At 41.4% G+C, this 25,184-nt stretch overlaps 1 protein-coding gene across 3 annotated transcripts in view; it reads left to right on the top strand.

Moving 5' to 3' along the window:
• Nucleotides 1-25,184, top strand: part of LOC130541809 (pseudouridine-5'-phosphatase-like) — a 584,313-nt gene that overhangs the window by 125,766 nt on the left and 433,363 nt on the right. For all 3 annotated transcript variants that reach the window (XR_008958517.1, XR_008958518.1, XR_008958516.1), the window contains exon 4: nucleotides 15,630-16,839. The gene's annotated coding sequence lies outside the window, so the exon portion shown is untranslated. The remainder of the gene's footprint in view (nucleotides 1-15,629; nucleotides 16,840-25,184) is intronic.

Below are 25,184 nucleotides of genomic sequence, written 5' to 3'. Positions count from 1 at the left end.
TGATCAGTAGTAAGTAGTACGTGGCGTTCATTGCTGATATTTCTCTACATTCTATATGTTTCAGTTTTTGTTTGTTTGTTTAAAGAGGTTTAAAAAAACCCTACTTTTTAAAATTGGCATGTGAGGTGCCTAAGTGTCTGACTCTTGATTTCAGCTCAGGTCATGATCTCAGGGCTGTGAGATCGAGCCCCATTTGGTCTCAGCACTGGGCGTGGAGCCTGCTTAAGATTCTCTCTCTCTCTTCTTCTGGCCCTTCTCTCTCTCTCTCTCTCTCAAAATAAATAAATAAAAAATAAAATAAAATCTGCATGTGCATAATAAAACTTTATACACGTATTATCATTGCTTACCTACTAATAACTGCTTATTACTGGTTTTTCCCATATTCCTACATGACCAGCCAAAATAGCATTTTGAGTGCCAAGTGTTAATATAGAAAAATGTACAGAGTTTCACCACAGGGCCTTCCCTGAAAACTCCTCCTGTTCTGAGAGTGAGAAATCATTATACAGCGTCTCCATTAACTCATGAATGCCAAACTCTACTACATACAGAGTTCATTGTTCGCCGTGTTCTAAGGAAAAAACTGTCCCACCCCATCCCTTCATTTATTTTATTTCCTTGAGCTACTTTAGAAAGCATCTCTTCCAGTGCAACATTTTATAATGTGAAAACCTTGGTCAAGAAACATTTTCTTTTTGCCTTTTCTCAAATCATAGAGTTAATAGAAAAAAAAAAAAAAAGCCAAGGGTAAGACCCAAGTCTTCAGGCTACATTTATCCATTCCTTTATTCATTCTCGCAAGGTTTTGCTGAGTACCATCCATGTGCCAGGCAGAATAAACAATGCGGACTAAAGTCCAGGCCCTCGTGGGGGACTGTCCACTGTAGTGGGGGAACAGACAAGGGGCAGCATGGTGCTTAACCGTAGGAGTCAGCAGCTGCACTCCTAGTTGTACACTCAAGAGAAATGAACCATGAACACAAAAGAAACATGGACATTCACAGCACCATGATTCGCAATAGCCAAAAGGTGGAAAAAACCCGAATGTCTGTCAGTCCATGAATGAATGTACAAACTGTGGTCTGTCCATATAATGGAACGTGATTCAGCCCTAAAAAGAAAGGAAGTACTGAGACATGCTACAACATGGATGAACTTTGAAAACGTCCTACAGAGGAAAAGCAGCCAATCACTAGAGAACACAAACTGTGTAACTGTATTTATTTGAAATGTCCAGAAGAGACAGGTGCACATGGATGTAATATCCATGTCTATCTAGGGCTACAGGTGTAGACGGATTGGGGTGATGGCCACAGGATGCAGGGTTTCTTTGTGGGATGATGAGAACGTTCTGGAATTGACTGTGGTGATGGTCGCACAACTCTATGAATACACAGAACGCCATTAAATTGTACGGCATGTGAATTATATCTCAACAAAGCTGTTAATTAAAAAAAAAAAGAAAAGAAAAAGAGAAAATATACAGGCCATGAGTGTGCCACATAGAAGAATTAAATAGGAAAGTGTTTAAGGAGAGCCAGTGGGGTTAAATTTTAGTAGAGTGCCTACCCAACATTCTCTAAATTCCTATAAATAAGTAAATCTTAAAAGATTTTTTGAATCAGAGTCAACTAATGACATGCCTAGAGGTACCCACAGCCCTCCTGCTACATTAATTAAATTGTATCACCATGGGCTTAAAAAACATCCAAGTAATTTTTGGCCCCAGGAAACTCAGGGTTTGACCAAGAGAACACCGACTATAAACCCACGGGAGGATCCCGCCTCAGGGATAAGAATTCTGTCTGAAGACTAATTGGGTTTCACACAATGTGCTCACCCAGGGGCTCTGCTTTGCAGGCATAATCTTGAACAAAAATTGGGTGGCTTAATAGCAACAGGACCATTGAATCCATCGAGTCAAGAAATCAGTGCCTTTCTGGCCATTTTATCATCTCTACGTGTATCATCACTTCTGGCCATGATAGGGCCAGAGTTTTTAAAAATGAGTGCGCTTGGTATCTTTCCAAGTTCTATTACTGAAGAGTGCTGTTAGGTTTGTCAAAAGCCTTCAGAAAGTTTTCCCCAAGATGGCCAATCCGGAGGCAACGTCTTGCCCCATAAAGATTCTCAGAGTGTCCACCTTCCTTAAGCCACGATGCAGCCCCCCTCTACAAGTTGGCCTCGGCATGTCTGCCCATGTGTACTTGGCTCTCGCCTCCAGAGTGCACCTGCTGCCTCCAGCCCTGGACAGTCTAGGTGCCCAGCGCCCACTCTCAGCAGCTACAGATCCATGACAGCAAAAAACCCTAGGGGATTACAACTGCCCCTTGAGTCCCTAGAGGACACACAGACTTGGCCCTCTACATTTATAAGATCTAATAAATTGTACCCTGAAGAAGGGATGCCCTTGAAAGCATCTTAAAGGCATAACTTGACCACAAAGTAGAAAAGTCAGGAAGTTGCCGAGGGCTCTGGTCTGACCTTTCCTTGCACTTTTTGCCATTTCTGTGGTTACATTTGGCTCTGAATTTAGAGTCATCTCTTGGGCTTCCAAGGAAACGTGCATCCTGGACAGCCGCCAGCCCTAGCGGGTGATAAAGACTAGCAAATATGAAATATAGATTTAGAGGTGTCAGAAGAGAATAAATTGGGTTCACATCATATTTTCTTCAGAATCTGAATGTCCCAAAAGCAGAATTTCATTTCCAGTCTCAGACCCGAGGCAGAGATGGCCTGTTGAGCCCCTATGAATCAGAAAGTTTGCACACAACCTTCTCCTCCAGCTGCAAAGACCCCTGTCTCATCTGTTCTCCAACCAAAATAAAATTAAAGGCTGGGAAGCCTGCTCCGGGGCAGTAACTACTTATGTGGGAAACTTAGAAAACTGGAAATCAACAACAAAGAGCATAAAACGTGGGACTGTCATGTGGGTAGGAGGTGATGGATTCGGACAGAGCAGAAGAGAGAAGGCCCAGGAGGCATGCATTAAAAGAGTCTACAAAGAAAAATGCAAAATCCAGCATGCTCACAGGCAGCAGAGGAAGGAGAGTAGATTAGAAATATCGTAGCCACAAGAGGAATGAACACCTCCTTTCCTAAAGAACGTCAGCATCATCAAGGAGCGTTAACCATCAAATCAGGAAGGAGACGCCATAAAGAAACCAGTTATATGTGATGGAAATGAAAGGTGCACGGTTTCATTTTCTAACTAGTGTTGATCACGTCAATTTCTTAACATCCCTGGGCTCTCCTTGCAAAAGCAAAGACAGTTAATACCTGCTTCTCGGGGTTGTTTGACTGAGAAGTCATATGTGTGACAGAAACTAAGAGAAACCACTTAATAACGTAAATTGAGTTTTACGACCCATGGAAAATGTTCTAGGTGGGGCTCAGCACAGTATGTCCACGGGCCAAATGTAGCGCACCGTCTGTCTGTAAAGAAAGTTTCACCGTAACACTGTTAATGCCCCTTCAATATGTACCGTCCGCAGGTGTGTTCCTGCTACAGCTGCAGAATCGATCAGTTGAAATAGCGACCATATGGCCCCCAAAGCTGAATATATTTGCCACCTGACCCCTTACAGCAAAAGCTTGCTGACCCCTGCTCCAGAACATCGGTTTATCATCCACTTGGGAATAGAAATAAGCTTCCATTTATTGATCATCTGTGATGGCTGCTCACAGATGATTTCATTTACTCTTACAAGCTAGGTATTGTTATCTCCACTTTATTTTTGAGAAAAGGGATGCACTTGGGTGTCACTTCCCCAAAGTCACATAACGAAAACCAGCGGAGCCAAAATTCTGATTTCAAAGTCACGTGCACATCATTTCTCGGTGGCATTTTTTATTTTATTTTATTCTTTTCTTTTTTAGAGAGAGAGCGCGCACAAGCAGGGTGGGGACGGGTAGAGGGAGAGGGGAGAGAGAAAATCTTAAGTGGGCTCCATGCCCAGCGTGGAGCCTGACATAAGGCTCAATCCCACGACCCGAGATCATGACCTGAGCTGAAATCCAGAGTTGGACGCTTAACTGACTGAGTGACCCAGGCATCCCAGTGGCATTTTTATTTATTTATTCATTTTTAAATTAAAGATACAATGCAGGAGGAGAAAAACAAAAGTCATCAATTAAATAAAGATTTTTTTTTAGCCAGTTGATGGAAGATGGCATAGCAACAAAGAGAAGCATGTAGCCTTTGGTGGTGGTTTTTTTCAGAGTTGCAGAAATCCCTGGCAAGGCTCCGATTCCCTCCAGGATTCAGGGCAGTCAGGCAAAGGAGGATTTTGCTGTGTTAGTCACTGCTCATCTTTTCAACTGCACTTCCTACCCCACCCAACTTTGCACCTTAAAATTTGCTAACTCCCAATGAAAGGGAGTTCTCCTATCAACTCACACCCTAAACTCACACAGAGACACACATGGTATTTCCCATACTCGTGCTTTCTTCCTCCTGAGAAATGCATAGGCAGGGGGCTACATCCTGAATGCTTCAAGGAATTGCTTCTTCAAGAGCCCCTCTCCAGCCCCAGATTGAACCCAGCACTCCCCTCTGGGCTCTCGGTGCATTCTTTTTGTCATCCCTACATTGAACACACCTGTCTGTTTGCCCATCTATCCCAGTGCTCTGGGGCACTTTGAGAATGAGGACCATGTCTTGTCTTAGCAATAGGTGCCCAGCTCAGTCTCTAGTTAAGCAAAAATCACTTATTGGAACAACCTTTGCAAGTGTCGCATCAAAGAATAGATCATTCTGAAAAGAGGAATCGATAGAAAGTTAAGTTGCAATTGCCAATCTATCTCTCCCATCCAGAGTGCATGCTTTTTGGTTTGACTCTTTCCCCAGTCTTTCTGTTCACTGTCGCTAACACCTCCATCAGAATAAGAGAGGAGCTTTACAAGTTCCAGGAGGGCAGTGGGGGGGGGGGGGGTCTCTTCTCAGCAGCTGAGCGGATGGATAGCAAGGAGGAGGCAGAGGGAGAGCTCACCTCGTTGGAAATGCCACTGCCTCTGGGGCGGGGGGTTGCTGGGAGAGCTTGTCCTACTGAAGTCATGAGGTTAGACCAATCAGGATTAGCATTCCCACCAAAAAAGGGTGGACAGTCATGTAGGAGAAATGGCATGTCTCAGGCTGTCTCAGGCTCTTGAGCGCCAAGTATATAGAATGTAAGAGTAGAAATAAGAGTAGAAATCTCCTTTGCTCATTACTGAATCCTGGTTTAGGGAGACTTCAGAGGGAAAGCCTTGTACTCAGCCGTGCTGGTGGTTCCTTTTTCACATCAGAGCAAGCCCCTACTTCCCGTGTTTGCCTTTTCTCCGTTCTGCTTTGCTGCCATAGGTGTCAGGCTTGGGTTGGTGGCATTGCCTAAAATTTCATGAGTCCCTTGCCTTTTTGTCATTATGCTCCTTCAGGACACAGCTTGCCAGTGTACTCTTGCCCCCAAAGAAAATCTTTTTCTCTCTGACTCCCACACGTGGAGCTGTTACATTTTGGCCCTTCACTGTCCAGTTGACCTCCCAACACCAAATCACTTGGACTCAAGTTTTGGTTTTTCTTTAACAATTTTTTGTTGCCTGGCCTGCAGGCAAGTATCTTGTTTGTGACTGCCAAAATCGGCTGCTTAGATAACCTGCCATGGCCCATTATTTTCACCATGTGTTTGGTACATTTTAAAAAATCATTTAAAATGGAGAAAAAAAAGTGTGTGACAAAAATATTCTGTTTATGCCATCTTCTGGGAGGAGAGGAATTTGAGACTGTGATAAACATAGAGAAAGGATATCTATGTGAAAACAAAAAGATGTTCATCACCGACGAACATAAAGTCTCTGCCTGCCCTGCATTTACCCAAAGGTCACATTTATGCTAATGACATGCATTATGTCTTATTTTTACTTGGAGGTAAAACGGAAGGTTGAGTAGCTGCCAAGTCGTTGAGCTTGAGGGTGATGCTATATGTTTCTAAGGACATAATTGCTGTTGGTTGTGTGTACTTGTCTACTCACCTGGTGTTCACGTTGAAAATAAAGGCTGTGGGAAGAACATGAGACTTGATCTCAGGAAAAGCGGCTCCACTACTCACTAGCTGAGAACTTGTGCCTGTCTCTCAGGATCCTGGCCGCTGTTCCTCAATCTAGAAAGTCAGGGAGCTGGAGTTAGACTCTAAGAGTACTTCCCATCCCAAAATTCCCTGGCATTATTGATCCCCAGGAAGACAGAAAAGAATGCCAAAAACAGGAAGTAAGGTACAACCAGGCTGAATCATCTGTCCATTGCCAAGCAGCTGTCTCTGAGTTTGTGAAGATATGGAAGAGGACAGTGAAGAAATTGTTCCAGGAGAATTGAAACAAAGGAAATCCAGAGTCCTTCCAAGAACTTGGGAAAGCTGCATTTATTATCACATATGCACTTTTTTTTTTTTACATACATAAGAGTCAATCGGAAGTAGATTCGATACATGGCTTTGATAGCAGCTCATTTGAAAATTGAGGGAAAAAACAGCCACGTTGAATGATGTTGACCATCTGAAAATTCTCAGTCTTGAATATCCAAATAAATGGGATCAAATTTGTGTTGCTCCCTCTACCCCCAAGGACTATTATATCTTTGTATGAAATGAGCAGAACATAAGATCATTTCTCTAATTGGGCCGATTTGGCTCAACAGCCAGCCAACATGGGCTAGCTGAGTCAATACTTGTGGAATTGGCAGTCTCATAGATACGGACCAAAAAGCAAAATATTAAAAACATATAAGGGGCCCATATGTAATTGTATGGCAATTACAATGGAGATAATTAGTGTATTATATTTGTTTTAAATTTCATAATTTTATAAATAAGCAGAAATAACAAATTTTCTCACTGACAATGTTAGCTATACATATCTCTCTTTCCTGACCAATGCAATGGAAAACAACAAAGAGAAGGAAAATATTAAATTTCATCTTTGATGAAGTGAAGAACCATGTAAGTGTTGAACCACGATATATGAAGAAAGCCTACCAGTGTAACGAAAACTTGGACAGTGTGAAGGGAAGATGCCAAAGGAGGGGGAGCATCTCCAATATCTTCTTCAGAGTGGTGGCAAAGCCCCAAAGGCAAAACTTTTTTTGGGGAAAAAAGGAAATCAGGGATGCCAGGGGAGGATGCAGAGAAGCAGGAAAAGCAGCATGAGTCAAGGAGACATTTAGTCATAGCACCTTTTGCAAGGTGTGATACAAGCACTGCATGACAGAACAGAATTTAAAGATGGTAGCAACTCTGTTGTGCTGATATTGCTGAGGAAAATGGGTGAGAGTCTTCACTCCCACCCCCAAATTGTGAATTTTGAGGTGAAGAGGCCCCCTGATAACTGTGAGTGAGGGTATATGATAATGCAAGTTACTGGTGAGCAAAAATGCTGGGACACAACAAAAACAGGCATAGAGTGTCCAAGGCACATGTAATTGGTACTCTCATAAACAGAAGGGGAAAATACAACTGGAGAAAATTAAAACACGGAAAAGAAGATTTGACAAGAAATGGCAAGAAGGGTCACATAACCAGGGAGGAATCTAAAACCTTTCCACGGGCTCCTCGTAAGAGTATTATGGGGAATTCTCAGAGAGAGGTGTGGCTTTCTTTAAAAGAAAACGCTTAAGGTGATAATAAAAAATAAAATTAAAAAAAAAAGTCATTCATTTACATATGGAGCAAGAACAGAGAATGGACAGGCAATTTTCTTTCTTTTTTTTTTTTTAAGATTTTATTTATCAGAGAGAGAAAAAGAGAGCACACAAGTAGGGGGAGCAGGCTCCCCGCTGAGCAAGGCCTGTATGGACAGGCAATTTTCAAAAAGAAAACCCTGACAGTGCAATGGCAAATAATCGTAACGAATGCAAGAAAGATGACATTTTAACAGAAATTGTGATGACCACAGAGAAGCCCTCTAAACGAACTCAGAAATTATGAGAACATGGGCCAAATATGAAAGGATGGGCAGAGAACCAAAAAAGGAATATAAAGTTCTTGCAGAAATTTTTAAGAAAAGCAATAAGTCTTAAGCCCAGGAGCACCTGGCTGACTCAGTCAGTAGAGCATGTGACTCTTGATCTTGGGGTCATGGGTTCTAGCCCCATGTTGGGTATAGAGTTTACTTTAAAAAAAAAAAGAAGAAGGAGGAGGAGGAGAAGAAGGAGAAAAAGAAGTCTTAAGTCCAGAATGAGGTAAGGCATCTAAAACTATGAAAGATACCACAAGAGCTTTTGAGTTCATACTATAACTAGAACATAGAGAGATCTTACTTTGTGTTCTGCAGGATCAATTAGCTAGACAAAATATGTGAAGCCTTCACAGGTACTTCTCTGGATTGACTGAGAATTATCCTCTAAATCTTTCTCTCACAGTGCCCAGGTAGTTAAAATTCACATTTTTTTAAAAAGTAGGCTACACGCGCAGCATGGAGCCCAGTGCTGGGCTCAAACTCATGACCCCGAGATCAAGACCTGAGCTGAGATCAAGAGTCTGACCCTTTAACCACCTGAGCCACCCAGGCGCCCTTCTCATTAATTCTTTATGGCTGCCACTATCCTTTCCATCTGCTGATGTTCCTCTTACTATCTTTTTTCCAAAGCCACGCTATACTTTAAAACAGTCATTTCTGTTTGCCAATTTAATGATAGTCCTGGAGAGAAGGATATATATTCCTTTGTTGTTTAAGGGCATAACTAATCATCAGTAAGGGGAAATATATAGGCTATAGTAAACTTGGGAAATTAAAAAAAAAAAAAGTCTCCATCCTGTGGCATCTAACTACCTCTCCTTTACTTTGGAGCACTTCACATCTGTCTACTTTCTGTAGACATTTGTCTCTTTAGGCAAAGTTCACGCTGTCTTTAATCTTTTTTGAAGTATAGATGGAGAGGTTTGAGAAACAAATATCAGGTTTTTACTGACTTCTTCTCTCAAAAAGGCCACTAATTCCCAAGGTAGAATAATAGGTGGGAATTAGCTCTGCTCAGGTAACTGCTTGTACTCAAGTAATGGACATTTTGGGGGAACCCTCGCCACTTCCTGACAACAAGCTTAGTAGTTGCCCTATGCAACACCAAATTTTCCTTGGATCCTTGCTTCTAAAATTATGTGATGGCTGTGGTCTTTCCCCAACTCACCACGATTAACTACAATAACAAAATATTCTTAATTTTAAATATTTCTTCCCATAATTCTTTTTCATTTTTCTTTTTTCCTACTTTCCGTAATTCTTTTTCATAATTTTTTCACATCCTCTTTGTTCTCTGATTTTTTTTTACTACAACTCTCCTCAAAAGAAACAAAAACAAACAAGCAAGTATTAGCAGAAAACCTCAGAATGGGATGATTTGGGCTGGCCAAATTGGCCAAAAGATGAACAGAACTACCAATAGTTATGGCCTCTCACAATATCAAGGGGTTCCACAGAAAGAACTTTAAATTCTAGGTGTTCCATCACCTAAGTAATTATAAAAACCATTGACTAGTTCTTTCATAGCAAGACAGAGTATCTCTAGGACTTTTATTTTGTTATTTTGCTTCCTCTGCTCTGTCATTGAGAATAACCCGCAGACGGGTAATTGTGAAACTAACATTTAGAAGAACATTAAAATCCCAAGACCATGAAGAGCTTAGAAGGGGAAACCGGTTGTGGAAGAAAGATTTTTCTAGCCTGTATAAGCTGCTTCTCAAATTCTGAAAGAGCCTGCAAATTGTCTGGACTAATTATCATTGGCAACGTTGAGAAGTCATTTATAAGACAACAGGGATTTCCATCGAGAAAACTGAAAGTGACCAAATGTTCTGATTTTTCAAAGACCAAGAAGATGAATTGCACAAATGTGTAAGCAAGAAAGATGGGGTGTTGGACAATGCCAAATGCCATGAAGAGGTCAAGCAGGAATAGCTGAGAAGAGGACCCTGGATCTGATGATTAGAACTCACTTGAAATCACCAAGGAAGCAGTTTAGCTCTGAGAGAACATGAGCTTAATGTCATCCCTGAGGATAATTTAGAAATGGATTCTTTTCAAGGCTGGTTGGTGAACACTTAAATTAGAAAGTGGAGGTCACTATGAGTCAGGGTGGGCTCATTATGAACAAATCATGCCTGACTAAAATCATTTCACTGGACTGATAAATACAAGAAATGTAGTAGACCTGAAGGATAGTATCTTCATTTGAGCAAAATTCTGACAAAGTTTTTTAATCATAGCTTTGAGCACTGGGTGATGATACAATTAAGATCAGGTTAAAATCATTGAAATTAATGATGAAGGGATGGACGTCCACGTGGAAGGTGGTTTCTCACGGTCTCCCCCTTGCTTGCTCATGGGTTCTCTCCTGTGGACCATTTTAATTAATGACTTGGATGAAGAAAAGGATAGCCTGCTGACCAGAGGTACAAAGTAATAGGAGCGAGGATGATTAGCTAATGGATTGAGTGACACACTTGAGACCAAAATAAACCAGGGCTATTGCTGGGCTGGATCGATGGAATGAATCTAACAAGATGGAGACTCATATCAGCAAAGTACTTGGTCAAATATGCCAGCCTCTGGGTACCAACTCCGGGAGACAGGGCTCAACAACTACATACTATAAATAACCAGATGTTTTAATGGACTGTCAGGGCAATATTAGTCTTCAGTGAATCCATCTAACAATAACAAAAACTTCTCTAACTTCACACAATTGTAGTATAAATGAAATCTTGGGGGCGCCTGGGTGGCACAGTCAGTTAAGTGACCGTCTTTTGATTTCAATTCAGGTCACGATCTCAGGGTTGTGGGAATGAGCCCCACGTTGGGTTCTATGTTGGGTGTGGAGCCTACTTGGAATTCTTTCTCTCCCTCTCCATCTTCCCCCTCTCCTCACCTCCCCCTTCTGTCTGTCTCTAAAAGAAAGAGAGAGAGAGGGAGGGAGGGAGGAAGGAAGAGTGGGGAGGAAGGGAGAAAGAGAGAAAAGGAGAAAGAAAGAAATGTTGAACATGGTGAAAGTAGTCCCTCACTTTAGGTGACTGCATTTCTTAGAATAATACAGAGCATGGTAACTACTTAAAAATATTCTTTGATATTTATATGTGCACAGTCCCAATCAACAACAAAATTTGATAAACCGTGTAACTTTTGAACTGGAAAAATTCATTTATGGGGTGTGGATGTCATTAGGAACTCTACTGAACAGAACACACCCACAGTATTGTGCGGTTTTGTCCCGAGGGACCAGTAATATGTTTCCAGAGAAAGACAGCTGTGGTGGTAAGAAACCAAAAGGTAAACACGTGGAAGAAAGAGGAAAGAAAGAAAGACAGAAGGTCCTGGTGGGGATGGGGAGGGGGATAAGGATGAAAGAGGAATAGGGTAGGGCGACAGACCTGTACTTGAACCTTTTTTGATGATTCATATACCTGGATGACTTTTTTATATTCTGTATCCAGACTTAGCTACAGTACCTTATCTCAGTCAGAACCTTCCTCATTACACACCGTGCTTTCCCTCTGTGTCATTTAACACAATAATTCAAGAACCATGTGTGTACTTCTCTCTCTTCCCCTCTAGACACCAAGGTAGGTCCATGGGAACATGCACTATGTTGGTCTCTTTGATCATTGCGTTCTTAATGCCTAGTGTATAGCCATACATAAGCATGTGCTAAGCACTCTATCAACTTATTTGCATTAATTTTGGAGCATTGCTCTACAATTCAATAACTTTCCCACAAGGAGCAAATTTTTTAAACAGAAAATATAATGAAAAGAAAAACGCATTTCATGTTAGCATGTGAACGTTGCAGGCTGCAAAGGAAAAAATATATTCCCTCATTGTAATACATGGAATGTTTATGAAAATTGAACACTTACTTCATAAAGCAGGTTATCAATAAAGCTCATCAGGCTGGTGTCATATCAGTCACATTCTCTCTTTATAATGTGTTAAGTTAGAAATCATGAGCAAAGAGATACAGAGAAAACCTGCATATTTTGAATTTTAAAGCATACTTTTTTTTTTAAGGTCATGGGTCAAAAAAGAGATCATAATGGGACAGAAGATATAGATAAACAATGATAATACTATATACTTTAAAAATGGGACATGCTACAGAGCAGTATCTAAAGGGAAATTTAAAATCTTAAATGTTGATATTAGAAGTGAATGTAAGGGGGCGCCTGGGTGGCTCATTCGTTAAGCGTCTGCCTTCGGCTCAGGACGTGATCCCAGCGTTCTGGGATCGAGCCCCACATCGGGCTCCTCCGCTGGGAGCCTGCTTCTTCTCTCCCACTCCCCTGCTTGTGTTCCCTCTCTCACTGGCTGTCTCTCTCTCTCTCTCAAATGAATAAATAAAATCTTAAAAAAAAAAAAAAAAAGAAGTGAATGTAAGATAGACATCAATGAGTTGAACATCTAGCACAGGGTATTAGGAAAAAAAACAATGGATTAAACTTCTCCAAAGTAGAAAGAATAAAATAGTAAGACTGAAAAACCTCTGGCAAGATTGATTAAGAGAGACGGAGAATATGAGAGAGAGAGGGAGAGAGAAATATACTATCAGAATAAAAAAAGAAAGACGTATAGATACTGCTGAGATCAAGAAGACAATACAATGATAGCATTAACAACTTCACACCAATAAGTTAAAAAATGTAAATTTTCAAAATCCTAGAAACATATAACTGACTTAAGAAGAAACATAAATTTTAATAACTCAAGGGCGTATGCCCATGTGGTTTTTCTATGTTAATTCTAACAATCAACAAATAATTCCAAACCAATACAACACTTCCAGAGACCAGAAAAATAAGACACTAATCTCAACTCATTTTATGAGAATACCTAACTATAATAACCAAGTTATCCAAGAAGAATACATTTTGTTAAATCTAGGAATGAACATCTTAAAATAGCAACAAAACGATCTACCAATATGTAAAGAATAATAATCACATCATGGGAAAATTTATCTTAGAAATACAAAGCTACATTAACATTAGAAAGGTCAGATTATTAATCACCAGAGAAAAAGCTATATGATCATTTTAATAGATTAATAAAAAGCATTTGATAAAGTTAATATTTATTCCTTACTTTCTTTTTTCAAAGCCACCCTTACCAATGAGGGTCAGAGAGCTACCTTCCTACTCTGATAAATATCTATTTAAAACAAAACTGAGTTGAGGGGTTCCCGAGGGACTCAGTCCACTGAGCATAAGACTCTTGATTTGGGCTCCAGTCATGATCTTGGAGTCGTGGGATCAAGCCCTGCATCCAGTTCCACACTCAGTGGGAGCCTGCTTCTCCCTCTGCTCCTCCCCCTACTCTCTCACCCTCTCTGTCTCTCAGAAAGAAAGAAAGTTAAAAAAAATAAAACTGAGTTAAAATATATTTAATGGTGCAAAGGTTAGTCTTTTTTTTTTTTTTTTTTTTTTTAAGATCAAGAATAAGAATGCTTTTTATTGGGGCTGCTGGGTGGCTCGGTCAGTTGGACGTCTGCCTTCGGCTCAGGTCCATGATCTCAGGGCATTGGTCTCCGTGCTCAGCTGGGAGTCTGCTTCTCCCTCTCCCACCCTCTCACTACTTCTCTCTCTCAAATAATAAATAAAATCTTAAAAAAAAAAAAAAGAATGCTTTTTATTACCACCTCCATTCACCTTTGTATTGGAGGTACTAAGAATAAGAAGAAATTAAAACCTATGACGGTTAAAAGGAAAGAGCTGTTATCATTCAGAGCTTATTTATTGTCTACTAGAAAACCTCAAACTTCAAAGAATACTTAGGTAAATTGTTCAAACCAATGAGGTTTTATCACAGTTGCTGGATGCAATGGAAATAGTCACAATCGCTTGTATATTGGTATATTGGCAACAATTAGAACACACATTTTTAGAAAATATCTTCCACAAAGGCACACAAATATAAGGAATTAGTAATGAATAGAATAAAATTGGAGAAAAGACTTTATGAGGAAATTATAAGCTCATATTGAAAAATAATAAAGAAGATAAAAATAAATGAACCATTAAGCATAACAGTAATACCAATGTGAGAGAGCGCCTTTCACCTTGAAACCAGCCGAAACTGCTGGGACCTTTACTTAGTCTTGGTCTGTCTATAACTCCTGGTTTGCAGCAGGGACCAGGAAATGCCCTAATCTGTCTCTAAGAAGGGCTGTCAAAGCAGGAGACCTGATACTGTGTTTCATCTTTCAATAAAGTGGTTGTTAGAACATATACATTTTAGAAGACATGTTAAACAATTATATGCAGGCACCACATGTAAGATCACAGTTACCCAGTTTTTTAAGCAAAAGAGTATCACCCATGATTACTTTGGTGACCCTATTTTTTTATTAATGTATATTTCCCCCTTGTATTCCATTTCTTACATATGCCTTTTGTGTCTATAAAGTGACCCCCATTACAAGCGTATGCCTCTGTCTTTTTGTCCAAAGTGGTCGTGGCTTACTTTTCATTTTTATTTTTTATTTCCAGGAATGTTTAGGAACAAACTTAACAAAGATCTAGAACCCTGTAATTTGCAATTCCACTCTATTCCCTTCACCAGTATGTCTAGGAAAGGCTGAAGAGAGCATCTTTTTCGATGTATGTGTGGGAGGGGCAGTGACCAACTTTGATTAAGGAACTAAGAAAATAAAAGAAAGTACTTCCTGAACATCTTGCGTTGTATGTATTTTTCAATATCTTAATCACAGTATGTTGACTTTTTCCTATCAAATGCCTGCTGATTTAGCTGCAAGGAGACATAATTTAGAAGATAACATACATACCATATACTGTCAGAGAACATGACATAAATTATTATAACATTCTATTTTATACCTTATCACATTAAATGACACTAAATATTCAATGATGTAGTCTAGAAGTAAATCACAGCCATGCGCCTTGAGGCTTTATTTCTTGTCTAACGATGCTCACCATCTACCTGTTCCTTGATACGTGATCGCGGAGGTGTCTGCTTTGAGCTTCTCCAGACCTGTAACAAGCAATCCTGTTTAGCTGTTGTTCTGAGGTCCAAGCCTGGACATCTGAAGTTCAGAGGTCATGAGGTCAGTGCATGGACTTGGTAATGGAAAGTGGACGCACTTTTATCAAGACACAGGAAACCTAGATTGTGGAATAGAGTTCACATTTTCTGCTCTATCAGAAGTCCTCCCTTTTTGCTCATGGTGACTTCTTAGTACTGTCATGATTGATCGTGTCAATCTGTAAACATAGTCCTTGGCCAAGATAACCCACAATTCGTTTGATTCTTGAAGCTTTTTTCTCTTCTTTTGTTATATCTTCTTTGTCTTTGTTTTATTATTGTTGTTGTTACTGTTTTTAATTTGAGAGGATCATTCTCATTCGTTTTTTGTTACATAACCTGTGTTTAAGCATCATTACAGACATCTGACCCAAATTGAGTCAGTTATTGCTGCGCTCTCATTCCTCAGCGGTGATTTAAATCTGGACAATTGTACAAATTTATTAAAAATTAATGAAGACTAAAATTAAACTGCTGGCTACTTTTTTTATTCCCAAATGTGAATGACACAGGGAAAAACAAATCCATGTTTCCATTGTTGATTCATGTTCTTCTTTCTTTTCTTTTAGAAAGAACTTCACATGGTTGTATGCACTGTAGATGAAATTCAACATAAAAACTATCTTGGGCTCCATTGAAGAGATCACTGCAGCACCAAAAGGCCTCCAGGATGTAGCATCTCATGATATACAGAGGGATGCAGGGTATCCTGCAGAATTGGATTTGAAAAATGAAGAAGATAGATGGAGGTTATGGTAAATTTCTGTCCTACTGAAACTTTCTTGAACTCATGACCATTGGCCCCATCCATTGAATGCTACATGTCCTTAAAACACCGTTGCCTTGCCACTTGCCGCATGAGGACTCATCAGGGAAGTACCCCTTCATGACAGCCTGAGACTCTGGTCCCCAAACTTCAGTGTCCAGGCTCATGGGACTGATCCACATAGACGATGCATTTTGCCAGAACAGGAGGTTGCCACAGCCTGGAACCCACACAGTTTCCCAGAAGTACTTTGACATCTCCCTACCAAATCCATGGCCACCATATTGCAAAGCGATGGTGCTCACTTCATATTCTCACTGTGGATCCCACGCTTTTTTCATTGTGCTGACTTCCTTTGCTACGGCAGAGCTTTGCATGGTCTGGGAGGATAAGGGCCTCAGCATTTTAGCATCAATTAGTAGACACTCTTCCTCCTTGCCTTCAGTTCATCAGATCACTGACCAAGGAGCAGCATCACATGGAGAGCCCCAGGCAGAGGTCTCAGGTGGCAATCCCTGGGATGTTCTAGCTTTGGTGTTCCTGACTGTTTGCGATTAGGTTTATATCCCTTGCCTTAATCACCAAAGGGTCCAAAATCTCAAGTTCAATGGAAGAAAATAATATTTTATCCAACAACTGCAATAAACATAGTCTGATGTCTCAAATTTATTCTATTGATTATTCTTCAACCCGGAAAAGATGTGTGTCAACATAGAAATGCTCCTTATTATGGGGAACAAATTCCATGACTCTGTGTACTATTGATTCTCAGCCACTGAAAGCCAGTTCCCGATTTGTGGGACAAGGATGTTTTGCACAAAGCTCTCTCCTGTAAGATAATGGCAATGAATACCTTAGTATGTATACCTGGAAGTCTTGATGTGAAAGTTTCTACCTCTCTTACATGAGGAGCAGCCTGTGGTCCCCCCAATGGGATCCAGTTCTCTCTGCCCATTCGTGGAGTGACTTGGAGAAGAAGAAGCTGGTTTGCTGAAGGACCACTGGGTAGAGAGGTAAGAAACTCCTCGTTTGTTTAAATGAACGCTTAACTATGAAAAATATAGAAAAGCATGTGGGAAGGTTTCTTTTGCAGAACACATTTCTGTTGCCTAGGATATGAATCCTTAAAGTCTTTCTAAGTAGTGATTGGAATTTACAAACAGCATCTTCCCCGTTTTGCATGGCTACATGTGAGCTAATGTTTGAAATGCCTTTCGAGTCACTAATTATTTTGTTTGTATTCCATGCTCAGACAATCAGAGGGGAGGGTTTTCACCTTGATATCTTGGTTCCTAGAATGGTAGGTCCATGAGAAGCTGTAATTTTCATCCGAGGAGCGTAAGGTGGGTTGAAATCTCTAAGTAAACAGTAGTAGCAAGTAGCATGTCCCTTTGTTGCTGTACTGTTCTTTTAATGGAACGTGCATTCAGAATTCTCTAAGGAAGTAGCTGAGAGAATGATGTGTAACCTTACTTCAGAAGGGCTATTCTCAAGTCTCCTTCAGTGTACTCATGCCCGGAGTTATACCAGGAGCTGCCTTGCACAGCTGCAGGGGCACCATCGACTGTAGCCTGTGAGAATGGATCCACCAACCCACGCCATTAGCTTGGACCACCATCTTGTCAGTGGTGTGACCTCGACCCTTGCAGGGGCCAAATCTAGGAATTTCTCTGACATCTATTGATCCCACTCATCCTACATGTTTTTCTCTCTTTTCCTGTAGTCTACCTTTATGGAGAAAGAGTTTAGCTTGTGAAGTTAGTGTCTAAATTAGACCCTGAAAATCTAAATTTGGATCCGCGTGGAGAGCACTGGGTATTCCCTTCTTTGAAAAGATGAATAATTATTCTCTTGGGCAATTTCATTTTAGAAGATGAATGCAAAGAGGCCCAACATAGACGGCCAAATAGAAGCCCAGCCTATTCTGCGTGCCATCATATCCCACCCCAGTTACAGTCCTTCTACTCTGAAGTTTGCTGGAACCCAGGGTCCATCCGCCCACGGGCCCACTTCCCACCAATAGGAGTCTCCAAAATTATTTTTTCTGCCAAAAAGAAATATGTATTTCAAGAGGCCTTTTGCACATACCTTCATGCATTCTTCAGTGTTACATAGCACAGAGTAATTTAGTATAAACTTTTAGTTTTAAATAGTGGCATACCTTCCAAAACGTGATCTTACAAAATAGCTACAGGATTCATGAATGGCAGCTCCATTGTTATGTTGTGCTAAGTCAAAAATCTATTGATAAGAGCTACAGATATTTAGAAGAAAGCTTTTAACTGATAGATTCTTTTTCCTTCAGATTTGCTTAGACAGGGGAAACGGCTCTGTGTTTAGAAGCGTGATTACACCTTCAATGTTATCAGATACAATAGATTGTGTCCCACAGTTGTACTTGGGTTTAAGGGCTAATTAGCTTGTGCAAAGAGATCTGTTCCAAAGAGCAGGTGAGATCTGCCTTTATGCCTAGAGTGTGCCTCCCGTGGGGACATTTCTTCACACCCACGTGGTTGCTCACCAAGAGAGAGTCAGTCTTGATGCAGCTACCAAGAGGCAATGACACGTGTGGGCTTGGTGGAGGTAGACCACCAGGCCACCCTGCTGTCTGCACACAGTGAGGCACAGTGCCTACACCCAGTGGAGGAACACATGTCTTTAGGGGAAATTTATGTGAGTAGCAAGGTTTAGAATCATATACCTCACCCTTTGAGTGCTTTTGGAGCCATTCATACCCACTCTGCTCGCAGGGACCCCATAGCCTCCTCCTCACAGGTGTCTTAGGGACAAAGCTGTTGTTTAGGAAAGACAGTCAGTGTATTTGGGGAGTTGCTGATCTCAGTAAACCCTGGAAATGTGTCAACTACATGGGACACTACTGATATGTGAGCAAGATTGTGGTGAAGATAAAGGATAGTCTATTGGACTTACAAGGCACGAAAGAAATGGAGTCTGACCACCGTTTACCCTCCACACCTTAGGCACAGCCCCGTCTTAAGCCAGCCAACCCCAGCCTTACAGGTTGTTGGATAAATCAAACCTCTTTTCTCAGAGGATGGGTTGGCACCACCATCGGTCTAAGGATCACAGACTCTAACGTACAGTCAGGAGATTCACACCTCCCTCCCTCCAAGTGTCCAGATTGTGATAGAGCTGCAGTTCTGTTGTTCAGGGGTCAGAGAAGTCCGTTCCCCTCACATGTGTGGGATCTTCGTGTAATATTTCTCCCTCTGCCACCAGTGCAACCACATGGGACACCCACATAAAACTCATGTTTCCAACATCAGTTAAGCTTCTTTCTTTTTTTGTCTCCTAGAAAAAACCAAATTTGAGATGGGATTATTGAATCAATGCTCATATCCTTCATTTTGAAGTTAAATAAGAACTCAGGTCTTGGCTTTTTGTGGAGACAGACTTGGATAGACCCCAGTGATCACTTTAGCAATACATAAGTAATGTACTATTCAAACCACTAGATGGATAACCCAGAGGTAATTTGTCTTACCTCTCTATTTCTTGGTTTCCTCGTCTTTAAAACTGAGATGGTACTGGCTACCTCATGGACTATGGATGGTCCCTTCCAGAAAGTCGAATGCCCCAAATACCAGAGACTGCAGCTCTTTCAAGTATAAACTGAGAAGTCTATACTCTGATTTTCCCAGGAGACTCAGAAAAAGGACGCTCTGCCTGAGAGTTTTCATGCCACTTGTTTTGAACCTGGAGCTTTTTCTTGGCTCCAGGGTAAGACAACCCATACCCCAGAGGACCCCATCTAGAACACAGAGTTTATTCATCCACAGATGTCAGAACACACTCAGAATTATAATGATCTAGGCCAAGGTAAACATCTTCCCAAGCACCTGGAGTCCCCCCACTACCAGAGACAGCAGCTGCTCTCTGTAAGCGTGTGAGTCCTGGGAAGTAAAGTTCTCCTGACCTGCAATTGGACTGGGATAGTTCTTACCCTAGACTGTACATGAGCATGACGTGGGCAGATTGTTCTTAACATTCTCACGTTGAGGCTGCACCCACATTAGTAACAACAACATTTCTGGGGTGGGACCCTGGCAGCAGTATTCATAAAGCTCCCTGGGTGACTCCACTGAGACTATGGACTAAGGCTTCCCATGTCCCTGTCCGGGAGGTGAACCCATTGGGTCATCACAACTACATCTCCTGAACTCTGGGTCCCCACCCCCCTGCAGACTCCTGACCTAGCCTCTACTGCTCTTCTCCCTCTGGGACACCTGTTCTACAATGAGCAAACTCTTCCACATTTCCAACCTTTCTCCCACTGCCTGGCTCTTCCCTGGGGCTGCCACTGCCCTGCAGTGCTCTCCCAGGGACAGCCATTGATCTGTACCCTGAGAGGTTCAGGGGAGTTGTACTTGTTGAATTCTTGGTCTTCTCCCCTCAGGATCTGCTCCCCCATTCCTCTCCAGCCATCTCCATGGCCATGCCCTGCATCTGGTCTTCATGCCATACTAACACCTGCCTGAACCCCCCAGGGTACACATTCCTCTCTCTGATGTACACTTTCTACAGTGTTCCCATCACACGAACTCTCCTTCCCTTGGGAAAGCTTTCCCCCTTGTCTTTCATGGCCTCGTACATCACATGTCTTGTTTATGTTCTTAATCCTCCAGCTGATCCTCCCCTTGTATCTACCCATTAAAGGGTGTTCTCATTTTCAGCCCTCATTTTAGGCAGCTTCATCCAGTCCTTCAAAGACAGCATTAAGTGGCCCTTACACTATACATTCTCATAGCACCTTACGCTGTGGTGAGACCCATCACAGAGCGTTCAGATTGCCTATTTACTTGTGGTTCTCCCCGCCTGAATTAATCAGGTTTTCTAGAGAAACAGAACAAATAGGATATCCATAGAGATAAAGACATACATAGATATAGGTATATATACTTATCCATCCATAGATCTATCTAGAGAGAGAGCCAGAGATAGGTATCTCTAGATAGACAGGTGTATAGATGTACCCAGTATATCTTTGTCTATACAATGATAATTATAATTGTATTGGATCTGTTTATCTATCAGCAATCTAGAAAGATCTATACTATATAGATAACTATAATTCTAATTGATCCATCTATCATCTATATAGAGAGATCTATACTATATAGATAACTATAATTCAGTTTGATCTATGTATTTATCATCAGTCTAGAGAGATTTATATCTATATAGATAACTACAACTCTGTTGGGTATATCTATTTATCTATCATCTATCCAGAGAGATCTATACTATATAGATAACTAATTCTATTGGATCGATCGATCGATCGATCGATCTATCTAGAGAGATCTGTCTCTGTCTCTGCAGACAGCTATATTTGTATTTCTTTCCTTCTCTCTCTCTCTCTCTCATTATTTTAAGGAATTAGCTCATGATTATGGGGGCTGGGAAGCCCCAGATCTTCAGGGTAGACCAGAAGCCTGGAAATTCAGCAGGGATTCTATATTGCTGTCTTAAGAATTGCTTCTTCTTTGGGAAACTTCAGTCTTTGCTCCTAAGCCCCTCAAATGATAAGACCCACCCCTCCATCCCCATCCACTCCCCACCCAACCACATTATGGAGACTAATCTGCTTTACTTGAAGTGTAGTGATTTAAATGTAATCCCATCTAAAACATACCTTCACAGCAATATCTAGACTAGTGTTTAGCCAAAAACTGGGCACCATAGCCTAGTCAAAATAAACATACAGCACACCACCTATCTCAGATATGGAACAGAGCACGGTAGCTGGCCCTGTGTATGTCATTATTTTGTGTATAACTCCTATATACAGTAACAACAGCAATGATCAGTACAGTTATTGGGTTTATGCTATGTACGTAAACTATACTATAGTGTTTGTCCATGCCCTGTATATTTGTTTCTTAGCTTTTGCTCACAATATTGTATTTAAACTTCACCCCTGTCTTTGAGGCAAGTGGCTGAGCTCAAAAAGCTTGATTTGTAAACCAAAGGGTTATAATCAATGAGAGGCAAGGCTGGGATTTGAATCTAGGTCTCTCAGCTTCTAACCTCACCCCTAAAATTCTGGCACCTTCCTCTCTTCTCCTTATTTATATTGTTATTAGATAATAATTGTGTGCTCAGATGGAAGAGAAATGTATCTTTTCTGTGTCTCTTGAACTGTTTCTGTAAATGAGTATTTATGAACAATCTTTCTCCTCCCAAGCGTGTAAAAAAAATTCCAAGGGTCGCATTAAGCCTGTTATAACCCAGAGCCTCTCTCTTGACCCCCAGCTGCCTCTTGTTTTAAAACAATACTTGGAAGAAAATAAATTGTTATCTCTCATGGCAGAGCCTTTATGCCAGGCTTTAGGGAATCATTACCATAATATTATGCGTCAGGAAGCAATTTTCCAAATGACACTTCAGTGACCCCAAAGAGCCTTAAATCAAAGCAGAGAGCCATGGATTGTGACTATTTAGTGCAAAAATAGTCATCGACTTCTGGATGTTGTTTTTTTTGTTTTTTTTTTGTTTTTTTTTGTTTTTTAATAATCAAGCAGATATCACACAGAGGACAAAGTTATTCAAGCTTTCGATTTTTGGGACTGTTGTCTGGGTCCCAGGGGATATGATCATTTTGTGGGTGAAGGCGCTAAATTTGGTTGGTTTTAGGAGGGGAAAACAGAAACAAACCCAAACTTAGAATGTGTCATCCTCTCGCATGGTAGTTGGGGATTCTTGACTGCAGTATTCATAAAACCACATTATAAATGTCTTGAGAGAAGGGACCATATCTTATTCAATGTTTAATTCCTGCCTGCTTATCAGTGCCTCATTCCAAACACAAAGGAGCCCAAAACCCACTTCTGGAACTGAGTTATCAAACCTCCCCAAAGTAGAGAATGAGGTCTTTCAATAACATCTCAGTTTTCCTCTTTATTCAATAGCTTAGTTCTCCCAAACGCACAGAGAATGGGCCTTTCTCCTGCAGTTTCCAATACATTTTCCAGAAAATAAGATGTATGCTAATGCCATTTGAATTGAAAGAGCTTTCGACTAGGAGTATTATGGTCATTTGAGAATAATCACTTGCTATTTGTATTATGCAAAAGGCTTTGTCTAAAGCACTCTGTTTGTAAATAAAGCCTAGAAACTACCTACAATATAGATGGAGGTCCACTATTCACTTCCTAGAATACAGTTCTTGATAAAGTACCAGAATAGGCAAGCTAATGTGAGCCACTTATTTCTGCGTGGTTGGAACAGTTGTGGATTTTAGTAGGAAAATGGGACAGATGAGCAACCGGGCAAACAGTTCCCAAACATTCAGTTCCTCCCTCACTTGGAGTCAAATTTTCAGGAGACCGAAGTGATGGCTGTCAGACCTGTTCTTAGAACTTCAGCCCACAGAATATAGGACAGGAAGGGATTAAAACCAACAACCCAAATGACTACCCTGGAGGAACATTAGGGCACACAATACAAAGGACTTATAGCCCTTGTCCCTGTCCCTGTGTGGTGGAAACACCTGGCTAGAAATGCATGGATAAACGCTCAGCATTTCAAGAAAATGCCCAATAGAAACTAACTCAGTCAAAAGGAAGAGTTCTGGGCACAGATCAGCTGGGGAACGAGAAGAAAGTACCAAGAGACGATCCCAGTGAGCCCAGATGGGACATGGCTCCCTCTACACCTTGCTCAAGCATTGCTCAGTGGGCATGTGAGAACACAAGGTGTATCCTCTGTAACCCACTGTGTTGCAGAAAGCCACAGTTCTCATCATACTCTTGTCAGCTGCATCATCACGAAAAAAGTCCTTTTACTTTCTTCCAAAAGTTCCAAATCAAACAGCTTCTGCAAGGATTGCTGTGTTTTGAGAATCTGATTATCAGTGGTAATTAAACTTGTTACAAGAAAACAGAAGATGGAGGGGGCTGCACAGATGAAGCAAGGAGATGTATTGACGGATCAGTTCCATCAGCGTTGAGGAAAGTAGGCCAGGGTAGGAACTAGTGATGGTTTTAGGAGGAACCACTTGTCAATTTAATCCTGAGAGCCCACGTGGGTTTCAGTGTCAAAACACAAAACAAATAAAAACAAACAAACAGAAACCAAATCCAGACTTAGTCCGGAGAGAGTTTTATTCCAAAAGATGTTGATGAGGGGTGAAAGCCACAAGGGGCATGGGTCTATGGAGTTTGGGAGGACGCTCTGTCTATAAGGTCAGCAAGAACACTTAGGCAAAAAGGGATTTTGTTTTATGGAGAGGAGCAATCATGACTGTCATGACCTACAAGTCTAGAAGGAACCAGGCATGGGGAAGGCAGGTGAAAGTGACACAATGTGATGGTAGACCCGAGCTTGGTTTCCCCTGAGCTAGCCTGTCCTCAGGAGGGACTGTCCTTGCTCAGGCTGAGGGTACCAAATAAAACCTAGCTCAGTAGAAAGTTCAGGGCCTTGGGGGAAGGAGAGCAGCTGAACCAAAGCTTGGCTAACAAGCACTTTGTTCTAACAGATCAGTGGGCACAAGCTGTCCAGTGAATCATTCACAAGGCCAAGAATGGGAATCTGGAGGGCAGGTGTCTGGGTTTCTAGGTAAACTAGTGGGCATCCCTGAGCCATACCTAACTCACATGAGGAAGGGTGGTTCTTTGCACTCAGCAGCTTTCCAGAACAGAGAGGGCGGGGTAACTTCTTAACCTTACGCATTTTCCAGGATCACAAGGTTCAGGTACAGTTCAGCATGGTCCTGGGTGAACCCTTTGGACGAATCATTATGGGAACATCAGCACCAACAGTCAGCCTCCTGGCTGCTCAGGCTTCATGCACGCAGCATATAAAGAAGGAAGCTGAGGATATGCACAAGGACTGTGTTGTGGATTCCCGTTTCATGGGATGTCACTGGTACCATCCTTATGTGGCTGCAACTTTTCCTGGCTATGTTGCTAAGGGAATCCTGAGGCACTCTGGAGTCTCCAGAGCCTCTACCTTGACCCTTTGGAACAAGCTCACCGCATGCCCCTTAGAAAGGACGTCATTTCTTTTCTTTATAACATCTTCATTAAGATGGAATTCACATGCCACTCAAGTCACACACCTGCATTCTACAACTCAGTGTTTTTTAGTACATTCACAGAATTGTGCACCCATTACCACAATTTTAGAATATTCTCATTCCCCCCAAAAGAAACCCAGTACCCATCAGCAGTCACTCCCCATTCCACCCACTGCCAGCCCCTGGCAACCGCCAGTCAGTCTGCTTTCTGTCTCTATAGATTTGGCTTCTCTGGACATTGCCTGTAAATGGAATCTACACTATGTGACCTTTTGTGTCTGGCTTCTTTGTGTATAATGTCTTTGAGGTTCATCCACA

Source organism: Ursus arctos, chromosome X, assembly GCF_023065955.2.
Source record: "Ursus arctos isolate Adak ecotype North America chromosome X, UrsArc2.0, whole genome shotgun sequence".
NCBI classification, from domain to species: Eukaryota; Metazoa; Chordata; class Mammalia; order Carnivora; family Ursidae; genus Ursus; species Ursus arctos.
The sequence above is the reverse complement of the archived record's forward strand: the minus strand, read 5'-3'. Positions and strand labels throughout refer to the sequence as shown.